A 16,380-nucleotide genomic window follows, 5' to 3' on the forward strand; every position below is an offset into this window, starting at 1 on the left:
GAGGAGGGAGCCAGGAACCAGGGAGAGGGACCAGCCCAGGCGAAGGCCCTGCCAATGTAGGCTGGCATGTACCGGGCGAGTCCAAGGTAGGCCTGAGCAGGAGTCTGGAGAGAGGAGAGTTCTATGCGGATGGGACTGGGGGGAGAGGCCTGGAGCAGGCAGGGCCTTAGATGCCAAGGAAGGATTTCTGGAAATGACCTAAATGCCTAACTGGAGACACAGAACTGTAGAAATATACTGCTGAGTGATAAACCCAAATACTAGGCACATGGTGATCACACTATGAAAAAAAGCTTACAGATTTATATTAAAGTCTGCAAGAAAACCTAGAATATTCAATACTGAGTTCAATCCCGAAAGTTGTGATTTGGCTGCAAAGTCATACTTTTTTTAAATATCAAAAGTATATAAAAATGAATCAAAAGCTTCATTTTCACTTACAGTCTAGCTTGACTGAATGCTGCAATTAAGTAAAATGGAAATCATCTTTTAAATTTTCCTTAAATACTGCTATCCACCATGCCTCAAGGACATTTGCTTCCTAAATTTTTCTATAATTCTAAGATTGAAAATAACTCAATATGACACCAAAATTACAAGCAACGAAACAAAAAATAAAATAAACTTCATCAAAATTAAAACTTTTGTGCTTAAAAGTACACTGTCAAGAAAGTGAAAAGACAACAAACAGAATGGGAGGAAATATTTGGAAAACAAATATCTGATAAGAGACTTGTACCCAGAATATATAAAGAACTCTTACAAGTCATCAATAAAAAAAAAATAGCCCAACTTAAAAATAAGGGAAAATGGTCAACATCAATAGCCAGTAGAGAAATGCAAATGAAAACTTCACACCCACTAGGACAGCTAGAATAAAAAAGACAGACCATAACAAGTGTTGAAGAGGTTGTGGAGAAACTGTAATCCTCATACACTGCTGATGGGAATGTAAACTGGTGCAATGATAATGAATAACAGCCTTGCTCAGTGGATAGAGCGCCAGCCTGCAGACCAGAGGGTCCCAGGTTCGATTCCAGTCAAGGACACGTACCTTAGTTGCAGGCTCCTCCCTGGCCTGGGCCCTGGTCAAGGCTCATGCAGGAGGCAACCAGTCAATGTGTTTCTCTCACATAGATGTTTCTCTGTCTTTCCCTCTCTCTTCCACTCTCCCTAAAAATTAATGGAAAAATATCCTCGGGTGAGGATTAACAAAAACTAACAAAAAAAGTTAAACACAGTTACCATATGACCCAGCAATTCCTCTCTTAAGCATATACCTAAGAGAAATTAAGACATGCATCCACATAAATACTTGTACGTGTACATTTATAGCAGCATTATTCATAATAGCCATAAAGCAGAAACAACCCAAATGTTCATCAACTGATGAATGGATAAACCCCAAATACATTATGCTAAGTGAAAGAAGCCAGACACAAAAGGCTACATATTATATGATACCACTGATATGAAATGTTCAGAACAGGCAAATCTATAGATAGAAAATAGATCTGTGGTTTTAGGGAATGAGGGGAAAGGTAAATGAAGAGTGACTGCTAATGACTACAGGTATCTTTTGTGGGAGCGTGAAGATATTCTGGAATTAGAGAGTGGTGATAGTTGCTCAACTTTGTGATTATACTAAAAACCATTGTACTGTACATATTAGAAGGATGAATTTTATGGTGAATTATATAAAGAATATAGATAGATAGAGATATACACACACAGCCTAAGGTCTTATTAGCAACAAGACCCTAAAATGAGATTTACGGAGCCACAAATAATCTCCTTGTCCCTGCAGCAGTGTCTTTTTTTAAAATATATTTTATTGATTTTTCACAGAGAGGAAGGGAGAGGGAGAGTTAGAAACACAGATGAGAGAGAAACATCCATCAGCTGCCTCCTGCACGCCCCCCACTGGGGATGTGCCCGCAACCAACTTACATGCCCCTGACCGGAATCGAACCCGGGACCCTTGAGTCCGCAGGCCAACGCTCTATCCACTGAACCAAACCGGTCAGGGCAGCAGTGTCCTTTTAAATAAACCAGTTCAAAGCACAATCAATACTATTTTAGGATTACAATACCATGTGCTGGCACCACCACACCTATACAGCACACACTAATCTCAATGGGAAGCAAATACCTCAAAACTAAAGATAAGACAACACTATATGTCAACCCTTTCCTTTTTATAATACTATTTTTCCAACTCTTCAACTGTGGACTTTTATCTTGCACTATCAATTGCTTATGGATAGTTCATCAGTAGTAGCCTTTTCTCTGGCCTTCTCCAACCCCTTGCTGGTTTCCAAAACCATATACCACAACAGACCAAGAGGGATTCAGACCCAGGCATGGAGAATATAAATCTCTTAACAGGAATGTTTAATTAAAGGTGGACATTTTTATTGGTCATGGATCTAACTGTCTCCAAACTAAACCCACTTATGTCTTTATGATTTTTATTATACAATATTTTGAACATGGCATTCAAAGAGCTATCCAACCTCGCTTACAAGCTTGCCCCAAGTATAACCCTACAAGCCAGCACCCCCAACCCTATCATGGGTATTTACTGTCCAGCCTTTGCTCAGGCCCTTATCTTGGCCTCGGAGCCCCCTCCCTATACCTGGACAGCTATGAATATCCCAGTCATGCAAAGGCCTAGTTCAGAGCCTTCATCCAAGCCTTCTATGCCTCCCCTGCCTAATCGTTCTCTTCCCTCTAATCCTTTCCACCCCTATGGCAGCTCTCACTCACTTATGCTCTAACCCAGGGGTCCTCAAACTTTTTAAACAGGGGGCCAGTTCACTGTCCCTCAGACCGTTGGAGGGTCGGACTATAATTTTAAAAAAAAACTATGAACAGCCGAAACCGGTTTGGCTCAGTGGATAGAGCGTCGGCCTGCGGACTGAAGGGTCCCAGGTTCGATTCCGGTGAAGGGCATGTACCTGGGTTGCGGGCACATCACCAGTGGGAGGTGTGCGGGAGGCGGCTGATCGATGTCTCTCTCTCATCGATGTTTCTAACTTCCTATCTCTCTCCCTTCCTCTCTGTAACAAATCAATAAAATATATTTAAGAAAAAAAAAAAAAAAAAAACTATGAACAACTTCCTATGCACACTGCACATATCTTATTTTGAAGTAAAGAAATAAAATGGGAACAAATACAATATTTGTATTTGCACGTGGCCCGCGGGCCGTAGTTTGAGGACCCCTGCTCTAATCAGTCTGTTGTGTCTGAGTCTGTCTAACTCCCTGGGAGGGACACACAACACCGAATGCCACCATTCATTTGCCCTTTTTTTGTTCTGCAACATCATATACAAAACTTTACATATGGTGAGGTACCAAAGTGTTAAAACTGAGACCAAAGTAAATTACTTCCTCCTTTATTCTTGCTATTATTCTATCCTTATTTTCTTTTGTTTTGTTTTATTAATCCTCACCAGAGGATATTTTTCCATTGATTTTGAGAGTGTGTGTAAGGGAGGAGAGAGACAGAGAGAGAAACATCACTGTGAGAGACATTATCGATTGGTTGCCTCCCACACAAGCCCCAACCAGGGCCAGAGCCTGCAACCGAGGTATGCGCCCTTGACCGGAATTGAACCCAGAACCCTGCAGTCCGCTGGCTGACGCGCTATCCACTGACCCAAACTGGCTAGGGCTATTCTTATTTTTCTATTTGTACTTTCTGTACTTACAGTTCTTTGTTTCTCTAATCAGTCAGTTCCTCCCCCATTTTACTTTTGAGGTCTATTAAAATGCATGGGAAAGGACAAAAAAATTGATTCTTACTTGCAAATCTAATGAGAAAACCACTTTAAAATTAGTATTGCTGGCTGCAAAAAGTACAAGGTTGCAAAAAAGCAGCATTCCTCTAACAAGCAGCCAAAGGGAGAGTAGGCTGGGTTTGTACACTGCTGTTCTCAAAATTTCAGAGTTTGAAATGCATACTCTGTGACCCCTTGACTAGTTCTCATTTCCAAACACTTAAGTTGAATTTATCACTCTTGGTTTAAATTTAGAAACATTCTTTTCCAAAAAACACATACCTTTTCATTCACCCTAAATGTCCTAGTTAGAGGCATACCACGTATTTCATTTCAAAGCTTGAGAAATTGAGGAGGCTCAAAGAAACTAACCAAGGAAATAAAGGCATGGATAATTTCTAAATTATTTCCATTTTTACTGGAGCTGTATTTATTTCCTTATAGTATCTTAATATAGGTGTGTGTCAGCCATTCCACTCTTTTGTTTCTGGTCTTCCTGGTTGCCTTGCTGAAATATATAAGCAAGAAGCAAGTCAACGAAGTAATTAAGTCTATCTCTACTGCAAGATGTCGGCCAGGGGAAAAAAAGAAAGAATTAGGCAAAATACCATAGGAATAGACCAATTTGGAGGCACAACTTGCCAGATGAACTAAATGATCCTAGTCCAGCCGTGGGTAAACTACAGCCCACGGGCCGGATCCGGCCCGTTTGAAATGAATAAAACTAAAAAAAAAAGACCGTACCCTTTTACGTAATGATGTTTACTTTGAATTTATATTAGTTCACACAAACACTCCATCCATGCTTTTGTTCCAGCCCTCCGGTCCAGTTTAAGAACCCATTGTGGCCCTCGAGTCAAAAAGTTTGCCCACCCCTGTCCTAGTCTATCACTGAGTATTACCTCACAGAGACAGCTAGAGAGGAAAAATACTGAAGTCAAACCACACTTCACATTAGAGCAGCTCAACCTGTCTAAAGAATTCATTTCAATCAATCTCTTTTCTGAAGATGAGTCATCTAATTAAACTTTTAGGAAATACCTACAATTTTGCTTAAAACAAGGCAGGGCTGTAGGTGCACTAATCATTAACAATTGTGGAGTGAGTGGGAAAGGAGAAGAGGAAAGGAGAGATTTGGTTAAGAAGTAAATCTTCTTAAACCATCCTGAAACTATAGAGCAGCAATATCTGACAGAACTTTGTCTGCAATGATGGGAACATTCTATATCTGCACTGTCCGATACGGCAGTTACTAACTGTACATGGCTACTGAGCACTTGAAATGTGGCTGATCCAACTGAGGAATGGAATTTTTTTTAATGTTTTTATTAATTTCAGAGAGGAAGGGGGAGGGAGAGTGAGAAACATCAATGATGAGAGAGAATCATCAAATGGCTGCCTCCTGCATGACCCCCACTGGGGATGGAACCCAAAATCCAGGCATTTGCCCTGACCAGGAATCAAACCGTGACCTCCTGGTTCATGGCTCGATGCTCAACCACTGACTCACAGCAGCCGGGCTTGGATTTTTAATTTTATTTCATTTCGGTTAGTTTACATTTAAATTGCTACGTGAGTTCTGCATTCAACAGTGTGCATATAGTGTGTGCTTACCTGGGAGTCCATGAAGGAGCCGCAGGGGGGAAATGCACCTAGAATCACATGTGAAATAAGGATGAGTGCAGGGATGGAAGCATGTGAGCTGGAGCTTTTCTCTGGAAAGAGTCAAAAAAGGTTTCATCAGGTTCATTTTTTAAATATATTTTTATTGATTTCAGAAGGGAGAGGGAGAGAAACATCAACGATGAGAGTGAGTCATTGATTGGCTGCCTCCTGCATGCCCCCTACTGTAGTTCGAGCCCACAACCCAGGCATGTGCCCTTGACTGGAATCGAACCCGAGACCCTTCACTCCACAGGCCAACACTCTATCCACTGAGCCAAACCAGCTAGGGCTCATCAGATTCTTAAAGGAATCTGGACCTCAAGAAATGATCGATATGTGTCTGCATCATTCATATATCATGTGTGACCCATTTGTGTAGCTCATGACACTCTCACTTTCGTCTTTACTTGGCATCACTATTTCCTATTCTTCTCTCCGTCACTCATGAGATGTTATTAATATTATGACCATGAACTGTGATGGTTCAGTGGACAGACTTACGGGAAACTGCTAATCCTGGAAGTGTAGATAATGTTTGTTGTGCTTAACGAGACCTTAAGAGAAACAAGCATAAATGTGTCTACCTGTATCAAGACACAGGAAAAGGCACTTACAGTGCTTGACAACAAGTCAAAGTGTGGAGCAATTTAAGGTTTCATTTGGGGAGACAGAATTAAAATGCAAAGAAACAGATACAGATCAAAAGAGAGAGATACGGTACTGGGAATTAGACTGGCTGTTTCAGGAAGAATGCATTATAAAAGAAATGAATTTGAATATGCATGTTAGAACAATACATTAGAGCGGCTAAACACAAATTAAGCATGATCTGCTGTAGCTTAAGGAAATGTTGGTTCTGAGTCCTCTCAAATTAGATAAGAAACCAGATGTCTTTAATTTGAAGCAGAAAAGTGTCAGGGCTGGAGGTCTTCCAAATCTACCCAGGGAAGAGTTCGTCTACAAATACTGCCCACAAGGGATGAAGCCACAGCAAAGTGGAACTTCTTGGCTGTTAGAGAAATTAAGTAAGGGAAGTGGAAATTTCCCAAGCAGATATATTTCAAGAGGACAGCTTTATGTCTGGCACATAGGACTCTGCTAGATTAAAGGCCCCCAGTCTGCAGTGAAGCTGTCACCAGGTCAAAATGAGAAGGTGTTGCTCAGAGGTTGAGCATCGACCTATGAACCAGGAGGTCACCATTCCATTCCCAATTGGCACATGCCCAGGTTGTAGGCCCAATTCCTGGTGCGGGGCGTGCAGGAGGCAGCCAATCAGTGATTCTCTCTCATCACTGATGTTTCTCTCTCTTTTCCTCTCCCTTCCTCTCTGAAATCAATAAAAATATATTTTTTAAAAAAGACAATGAGAAGAATGTAAGAGTGCTGCAGGTAGCTTTCCAGAAAGTTCACTTCATCCTACTTCTCCATCAATGATGCCTGTTTGTCCCCACCAAGGTAATGCAAATGACTTTGCTTACAAAAACCTTTCCACGCCTAACCTTACTGTGCCATCACTACCCATTTCACGACTAGTCCTGATCACCCTCCACTCTGCTCACTACACACAGGCTCCCAACTTCATCCCCCGACCCCTATATATGCAGAAGTCCCCAGACAACTCCCAATGGCCAGTCCCAAGGCTTTTCCTCAGTCCTTAGATAAACGGCCTATGGCAGTGATGGCGAACCTTTTGAGATCGGCATATCAGCATTTTGCAAAACCCTAACTTAGCTCTGGTGCCGTGTCACATATAGAAATTTTTTGATATTTGCAACCATAGTAAACAAAGACTTATATTTTTGATATTTATTTTATATATTTAAATGCCATTTAACAAAGAAAAATCAACCAAAAAAATGAGTTCGCGTGTCAGAGGTGACACAGGTTCGCCATCACTGGCCTATGGCATATGCACTCCTAAAGCGAATAAAGAGAAAAGTGCTTCTCTTAGGGCTTCACAGTGTATGCTTCTAGAAACGACCCTCATGGCTAATAGCAATAGGTAGGGAAGATAGGACCCAGCGTCCCCACCTGAGGCCCACCTAGTAGTGAATTCTCTCACTTGTAGCCATGTGTCATGACATAAAATCTTAAAAGGGTACTCAGGCATTTTTTGTTTGTTTTTTACAAAGCAAACTATGATTTTTATTGTGAAATTATCATAGGTGGAAAATTAAATCGAATATTTATTCTGTCCATTTCATTTTACAATAATCTTACCTTTTTTGTACCATGTATTTCAATTTGCCTGTTTAGTGAAAATGAAGAAATTTATTGTTTTTGGCTTGTTTTAATTTAACTCTTACTAGTATCATTGAATTTAAGACCCCACCATAAAATTCATTGCCAACAACCACATCCTAAGACCCTAAATAAGCATTTTTTAAACAAATAAGGCAATGGAGGCTCAATTGGGAAAGAACCTTGCAAAGTAACACACCTCTAGCTGGAGACGGAAGACCTTCCAGTCTTAGCCAGGACTCAGCCACAGCCTAGCAATGACCTTGAAAATGCTTCCGACTTAATGGTCCATAAAACTACCCCTGACAACAGTTTCCACCTTCTCTGGCTTTCACCACCCCCTTAGCTTTCAGAAACCTAAGTGGCTCCCTTTTCTAACAAGCTCTTAACATTAGTATATGGCAAGGTTGAAGCTGTTACCTCTTCCCAAACCGTATCTTCCTGGGATATAAAACCCAGTGATTTCGAAACTAAAGTCCACCTCCACCCTCCCACCCTGCCGGGGCCAGACAAGAATTCCAACCCCTTTTATAATATACTAGAGGCCCAATGCATGAAAATTCATGCAAGAGTAGGTCTTCCTTCCCCCAGCTGCCAGCACCGGCTTCCCTCTGGCACCCAGGACCCACACTTCCCTCCTCCGGCCACTCTCCAGCACCCGGGACCGGGCTGGCTTCCTTCTGGCCCTGGCTTTGTCAGGAAGGATGTCTGGAATGACATCCGGAAGACATCTGGTCTAATTAACATGTTACCCTTTTATTATTATAGATTCATCTGGTACCCTGCTGGCAGTTCAAATTCAACATAACTAAAACCAAACTAATTATTTCCCCCATTTCCAAAAATCTCTCTTACCCCCTTCATTTGCCAACACAAGAAACATGTCCACTTCCCTACCTATTGCTATTGTCAAGTGTTTTCTCAAATAATAAATGCTATGACTGGAATAACATTAGCCGCCACTGTTTACCAAATACAGTCAAACCTCACTCTCCAATGCCCCCCATCTCGAACATTTCGGTTCTCTACCAAGTTTTTCACGGAAAAAAAAAATGTCTGGGTTGTGGACCCGACAACTCTTTCATGCTGATACACCAGCATGACAAAACAAAGGCCACAAACAACGGAGAGAATGCCCCAGTATGAGTCAGTTTACAGTTAAACCTCACCTTGTTAACATCTCAGGAAATCGAGCTGTGACTATTTTCGTGTGTGTGTGTGTGTGTGTGTGTGTGTGTGTGTGTGTGTGTTGTTTTGTTGCTTTTGTTGGCAAAATGGATGATTCGCACAATTTTAAAGAGGCCATCAAGAGTGCTAATGTCGCATTATTCACTGTGACCAAGACATGGAAGCAACCAAAGTGACCTTGGATAGAGGACTGGATAAAGAAGATGTCGTACATATACATATTGGAATACTACTCAGCCATAAGGAAGGATGAAATAGTGCCATTTGCAACAACATGGATGGACCTTGAGAACATTATGCTAAGTGAAAGAAGTCAGTCAGAAACAGCTAAAACCGTATGATTTCACTCGTATGTGGAACATAAAACTGAACACAAACAGCAGTGTGGTGGTTGCCAGAGGGAAGGGGGTGGGGAAACAAGAGGGTCCCAATATAAGGTGACAGAGAAGATTTGACTTTGGGTGGTGGGCACATGGTGCAACATACAGATCTTATAACATAGAAACCTACACCTGAAACGTATATGTTCATGTTCACCAATGTCACTCCAGTAAATTTAATAAATAATTTTAAAGAGTGCTAATGTTGCTAAGGGTGTGAAAAAAACAATGATCACAGGCGACTGAAGAGGTAGAAAAACTTGTTGATTTAGATAAATGAAAAGCAGTTCGCTGGGGACAGCATTTTGGAGGCAGCAATATGGGAAAAAGCGAAGAAAGTGAGTTGGTTAAGGCTAGGAGGAGGTGGTTCAGTAAGTTTAAGAAAAGAATGTGTGATTATAGATTAAACAGTACATTAGACCTGTACCGTATATAAGAAAGATTAACAGGGAGTTATTTGGGGATCTGGAATGAATTTATTCCGTTTGCATTATTTCTAATGGGGAAAAAATGGTTTGGTTTTCAAACAAATTGCTTCTTTGTTTTTCTTTCTTTCCTTTTTTTTTTATTTTAACAAATTGCTTCTTGAATAGCCTTCCGGAACAAATTTAGTTCGAGAATTGAGGTTGCACTGTATCTGGTAGGCATATAGCACCTTCAAATCACCTGCAAGTTGGTGTTTTATAGTTCAATTAATGCAAGTTCACAAAGATTAAACAGCTTCCCCCAGTTTAACCAAACAGGGCAGGTCAAGTATGTGTTACTTTCACTCCCACCAAATGGCAAAAAGGACTAAAAATGTACAAACCCTAAAAGGACAACAAGAGGGAACTACAGATGAGCGACAGAAACAAAATTGAGAAGATGGAAAACAAATGGTCCACCAGTGACAAACTAAAGAGAACCCAGCCAGCATGGCTCAGTGATTGAGCGTCGACCTATGAACCAGGAGGTCACGGGTCGACTCCCAATCAGGACACATGTCCGGGTTCCGGGCTCGATCCCCAGTGTGGGGCGTGCAGGAGGCAGTTGATGATGATTCTCTCTCATCATTGATGTTTCTACCTCTGTCCCTCTTTCTTCCTCTCTGAAATCAATAAGAATATTTTTTTTAAAAAAAGAGAGAGATGAGCCCTGGCTGGTTTGGCTCTATGGACAGAGCGTTGACCTGAGGACGGAGGGGTCCTGGGTTCAATCCCAGTCAGGGGCACATGCCCAGGTTGTGGGCTCGATCCCCAGTGGGGAATGTGCAGGAGGCAGCTGATCAATGATTCTCTCTCATCATTGATGTTTCTCTCTCCTTCTCCCTCTCCCTCTCTGAAACCAATAAAAATCTATTTAAAAAGTGAGAGAGAGAGAGAGAGAGAGAGAGATATGAGGAAACCTAACACACTTGTAGACACTTATTCAGACAGGTGGGCGGAAGCGCAAGGGATTCTCTGAGAGGCAGGAGACCCCGTGACCACCCTCTGCACCCAGAGGCCCCTTTCTCCACCAGAAGATCTCTTTCCTAAAGAAGTGTGAGCAGCCCTGGCTGGTTTGGCTCAGTGGATAGAGCGTCCCGTCAGCCTGTGGACTGAGGGGTCCCAGGTTGATTCCGGTCAAGGGCACATGCCCAGGTTGTGGGCTTGGTCCCCGGTGTGGGGTGTGCAGGAGGCAGCTGATCAATGATTCTCTCTCATCACTGATGTTTCTATCTCTCTCCCTCTCCCTTCCCCTCTGAAATCAATAAAAATACGTTTTTTTTTAAAAAGAAGTGTGAGCAGCAGAAAATGGGAATGGAACACTATGGACAATGAGGGAGAGGAGATCAAGGGACAGTCTGCATAGGAAACGGGCAGGGCGGGCTGCTTTAAATTTCTGAGGGAACCAAAAAGGAACTGGACACCTGCAGGACACCATGCAAACTGGCTCCCAAGGGAGTTCCCAGTTTCAGCATTACATCGTAGCACATTCCTTTCGATGATGTCATATCTTTGCAAATCTGGTTTGCCAGGGTCGGTGTGAGAAGCTCAAGTACTGCTCACATATGAATGTGGAACAGGATAAGAGGGTGGCAGCTGTTTGCTCCAAAACAACTATTTATGAAATTTTATTTAAGAAGACTGGAACTCATTGGAGAACGCTCTGCATTTACTAACGTATGGATCTCAAACAGTTCTTCTGTTCTGACTTGCAACTAAACCATGTATGTATTTTTACGCATATTCAGCTAATCACTGCTCTGATTACACAAGCCTGAAGCTGCAAAGACTAGCGCAGTCACCTTATAGCATACATACCCCAGTAGGTTCTAACTTTTTTGAGCCTGTTATATCATTTAAGCATTCTTCTATTAAAGCTTTACATAGCAAGTTCTAGAAACAGAAATCTGTTAGGTTTTTTTCAGGCTTCTCTCACACTGATAACACAACCATGCTTATGAAAACTAACCTAAAAACTAACTTCACCTCTGGACCCAAAAGCCGAATACAATGCATATGAATTTGGAACTTAAAGTGTTAGTTCAGCCCTGACTGGTTTGGCTCAGTGGACAGAGCGCTGGCCTGCGGACTGAAGGGTCCCAGGTTCGATTCCGGTCAAGGGCATGTACCTTGGTTACAGGCACATCCCCAGTGGGAGGTGTGCAGGAGGCAGCTGGTCGATGTTTCTCTCTCATCGATGTTTCTAACTCTCTACCCCTCTCTCTTCCTCTCTGTAAAAAATCAATAAAATATTTTTTAAAAAAGTGTTAGTTCAATTTACACTGAACAGTTCCGTTTGCTAGTTTACACTGCTCTGCTACCCTTCACACCTGGATAATGACTATGGCCATGGGATGAATGAATCAAGTTGTGCCCTACTGTTCCTCCATCCCTTGTCAAACAATAACGTACATTTGTAAGGCAGCAGGCCTGGGACAAAAGTGAAGTCTGTGTCCAGACTCCTCACGATGAAATGAGCTGGGGTCAGTGAAGCCTCCACTGTCTGCTTCACTTACACATTTCTTCCAAAACATACAGCTGTCTCTCTCCATCCCATGCTGATCTGTTACCTTACTTACATTCATTCACAACTAATCATCCTCTCCACGTTCATGATACACAGCAGCATTCAAACCCTGTACCCATCACGGTCAGAAAGAAACAAAAAGTGATGGAATAATCCAGAATGTGGAAATACACAGAGCTCAACTTGACAACATGTACAATAAATATCAAGATGCACTCTGGAAAATAGATTTCTCCTCCAGCTTATGGAGGGGGCCCAGGCAACCCCAGGCTCCCTGCTAAACACGGCCTGGGACTACCTCCAGCCTCGCCTCCCAGCGCAACCCAGCCAGGCGTCCTCCTCCTACACACCTGAGTCTCCCGTGGCTCCTCCCTCAGGCATTCTGGCCTTTCGTTTGCATCACAGCTTTCCAAACTCCATGAGGCATTTTGTGAGTTCACCCCTCACCCGTCAAAATCCTTAATAAATAGTCTCTGTTGATGACCTACTTAATCACAAGCCCTATTTTCTTGTCCTTGGTTTTGACTAACAAATTTATTACCTAGCTAGCTTTCAAGTGAGACACATTTCAAACACACACACACACACACACACACACACACACACACACACACACAATTCCACTTGGCTTATTTCCTCCTGCTGATGTAACCAACAAATTGCCTGGGGAAGAACTACTTGGAAACCAATAATCCGATGTCTCTACTTAGTCATGTAATCTCATAAAAAGAAAGGTGGCCCGCCAGTGTGGCTCAGCTGATTGAGCGTGGTCCCATGCACCAGGAAGTCACTGGTTCAATTCCCGGTCAGCACATGCCTGGGTTTCTGAGCCCAGGTTTCAGGCTCGAATCCCAATAGGGGGTGTGCAGAAGGCAGCCCGCTGATGTTTCTCTCTCACGTGGATGTTTCTCTCTCTCTCCCTCTCCCTTCCTCTCTCAAAATCAATAAAAACTTATTTTAAAAAAGAAAAGAAAAGAAATGCGGTGACCTAATTTGGCCAGAGCAGCCAAGCCAACTACAGATCAAGCAAGACTCCTCAGAGGCCAATGGATGTTCTTCCTGCACCAATGCCCCTTCCCAGAATAAAACGCCTCCAGAAAGAACAGAACACACATTCCTTTGTTAGATCCATGAGCTAGCAATCCACTTTAGGTGTATAATTTAGCATCCCCCACAGCAGACAACTCCTGATGAGAGGCAGAGAAATCTATTCATTAACAAAGAACACGCTGTCCTTGAGCATGAGTCAAAAGGCAAAGCTACGCACAAAAGATGCCATGTTGGCTGCATAAATAACCCCTTCACAGATTCCTCAAACAAGAGCCAGCCCTTTGGGATTCCTCAATCAATCACTCCCTGAGTTCACCTAAAAGTTACACCTGCCGCCAGAATGAGGTGATACCTATATTGAAGGGCCTAGTCTTAGACAGGCATGATGAAAACGGGCTGGAAGATGCAAAAGCAAATGATGCAAAGGCCATTTAAAAAAATATTTTCATCATGTATTTCTTGATTTCCATGATAAAATGCATGCATGACTATTGTCTACTGAGGGGAAATTTAAGAAATTTTATGTTCAACTATAATGGCTACTCAATTTGTTTCTTGTAAATATTCACATGTGGTCAACCTACAAAGCTACCAAAAGCGTATCTACGTTTCCTCATTTCACCTAAGTCTTCGCACAGTAAATACTACGATCCAGGTACCTGTGTGTGGGTGTGCACCTATTGAGGTTTTTCTAAATCCTCACCAGAGGATATGTTTTCACTGATTTTTTTTTTTTAGAAAGAGAGAAACATCAATTGGTTGCCTCTTATACATGCCCCAACTGGGGATCAAACCTGCAACCTAGCTATGTGCCCTGACCAGGAATCGAACCAGCAACCTTTTTGGTTGTACAGGATGACTCTCCAACCAACTGAGCCACCCAGCTAGAGTGTGGTTTTTTAAAAATATATTTTTATTGATTTCAGAGAGAAAGGGAGAGGGAGAGGGAGAGAGACACATCAATGATGAGAGAGAATCATTGATCGGCTGCCTCCTGCACGCCCCACAAAAAAAGCCACTCCCAGCCGGGCTGGGGAGGAGGGGGGAGTGGTGGGGGAGGGTGTGTGTGTGTGTGTGTGTGTGTTTTTAATGACACCTGACCCCCGACCTTGAGCAGCCCACACAATAAATTTGGTTCCAGGACAAGTCAGAACTTGATCTTATGATTGTGATTAGACTGCATGCTCCCCTTCATATCAGCAGCACCTATCAGTGCATGACAGGTGACTCAGAAAATGCTTACTGACAACTGGAATAACACAGCAACCAAACTCCCTAAGTCTACTTCCACGGATCTGAATGGCTCTCGAGGTCCTTTTGCCACTTTTGCCTTAAAAATTGGATTCTGTTATGCGAAATTATTTGCTCACTCCATCTTTCCAATGAATGTATATGCCTCTGAGTCAAGGGAAATCTCTTCAAGTTCTCAAATTTCCCCACTGCTCTTTCTTAAAATGAGGAGTTCTCCTAAATAGGAAAAGACCGTTACATTTGAAAAACTACAGACGTGCTGAAACCTGAGCTCTGAGGTTACAGACTGCTGTAAAGCAGGCTTTCTGGGCCCCTGCATTGTGACATTTTGGGCCAGACATCTCCGATGCGGGGCCTGCCCTGTGCTCTGGAGAGTTGAGCAGCATTCCTGGCGTCTTACCCGCCCCCCCCTCCCCCCAGATGCCAGCAGCACTCCTCAAGAGTGAACCCAAAATGCCTGGAGACATCATCAAGGGCCCCAGTTGAGAACTTTACTACTCTAAACTCACACAGGCCTGCTTTGAATCCTGGCTCTGCCCTGTGTGATTGCGGGAAACAGACCTAACCCTCCAATGTCCCAGCAAATTCCTCATCTGTGAAATGGAGCGAATAACACAGAAAAGCTGTGAAAATTCAATTAAATGATGTATGTAGAGGATTTACACACAGAGCGGCTGCCCAAGAAATGAGAGGAGGTTAAAATTTAACTTCTAAAACCAAAGGAACTTATCTTCAGGCCTCCAGAGTAGTGTATTCTGGATGGAAGAAGTGGCTGAAATGGGAAAAGGAAAAAGAAGTTGGAAAAGAGGGAGCAGCATTAAAGTATTTTCCTAATCTCCAAGAACCCGGCTTGGAATGAAAGCCAAAAACTGTTCTAGTCTCCTTAGTTTCATTGGTCCACTTTAACCTCACAAATGCTAAACCAAAAATATCCCCACACCACAAAACTCTGGAAAATAAGAAATCACCAAGCCAGGAACATTAAGCAGGAGGAATTTACTAAAATTTCTACACAGAAATACTGCTAGCACCAGACTGCCACACCACTGTCTCCGATTTGTAAATATAAATAAGATACTCAGAGTTCCAGACAAGTAGTGATAACGTCAACAAAAGTTTCTAACCGAGAACCTAAGAACAGTCTTCTTAAAAGTCCCACATTGAGGAGTTGTGGGTTTCCTTCACGTCTACAAGTTTAGCTCCAAGAACCGTTTTTTTGAGATTACAGGCAATTTAGAAATTTTCCATTACCACCGTGGCAGACTGAAGGGCAGACAAGTTAAAAAAAAATTTTTGTTTAATTTTCCAAAAGCCATCACATTCTATTGGTTTCATTAGGGTTCTGAAAGCCTATAAAAAGCCTGGCCACGTGACAATTTGGAAACTAGCACCAACAACAACAACAAAAAAAGTCATTCCTCAAAAGAACCTAGGTCACGGGATGTGTCATCACTTAGAAACGACAAAGCCAGTACCTTCACCGCGATGCGGGCGGCACTCCCCATTCTCATCTTGCCTCTTTACACACGAAGCTGGAAGCCAGTCAGGAACCCCATTCTGCAACCGTAGCCAGCCTGAATCAGATAACACCCCAAACCGCCTCCAGCCCCGGCCCTGGCTCCACGTTCCAAATGTCTCGCCTGGGGAGCGCGTCACAATCGCCAACATCAGATGGTGGCAGCGCTGGGCATTCTCCACGCGAGCCAGTCGGGGGGCCGTTAGGATTGGGTGGGCTGGGGGGAGGGGGTGCCCCCAGGGGTTGGGGGAAAGGCTGGGGTAAGCGTGTGTCCCCCGGGTTGTGTGCGGGCCTCCTTCCCGGGGGTGTGGG

At 42.9% G+C, this 16,380-nt stretch overlaps 1 protein-coding gene across 4 annotated transcripts in view; it reads right to left on the reverse strand.

Moving 5' to 3' along the window:
• Positions 1-16,156, reverse strand: part of RAB9A (RAB9A, member RAS oncogene family) — a 23,599-nt gene extending 7,443 nt beyond the window's left edge. For 2 of the 4 annotated variants that reach the window (XM_006759078.2, XM_015560882.1), the window contains exon 1: positions 5,401-5,501. The gene's annotated coding sequence lies outside the window, so the exon portion shown is untranslated. Of the gene's footprint in view, positions 1-4,068; positions 4,091-5,400; positions 5,502-16,027 lie in introns of those variants that run through there. The other 2 variants (XM_006759079.2, XM_015560883.1) reach the window with 2 other exon arrangements.
• Positions 16,157-16,380: the final 224 nt, after the last annotated feature.

This window comes from Myotis davidii, unplaced genomic scaffold, assembly GCF_000327345.1.
Source record: "Myotis davidii unplaced genomic scaffold, ASM32734v1 scaffold216, whole genome shotgun sequence".
Taxonomy (NCBI): Eukaryota; Metazoa; Chordata; class Mammalia; order Chiroptera; family Vespertilionidae; genus Myotis; species Myotis davidii.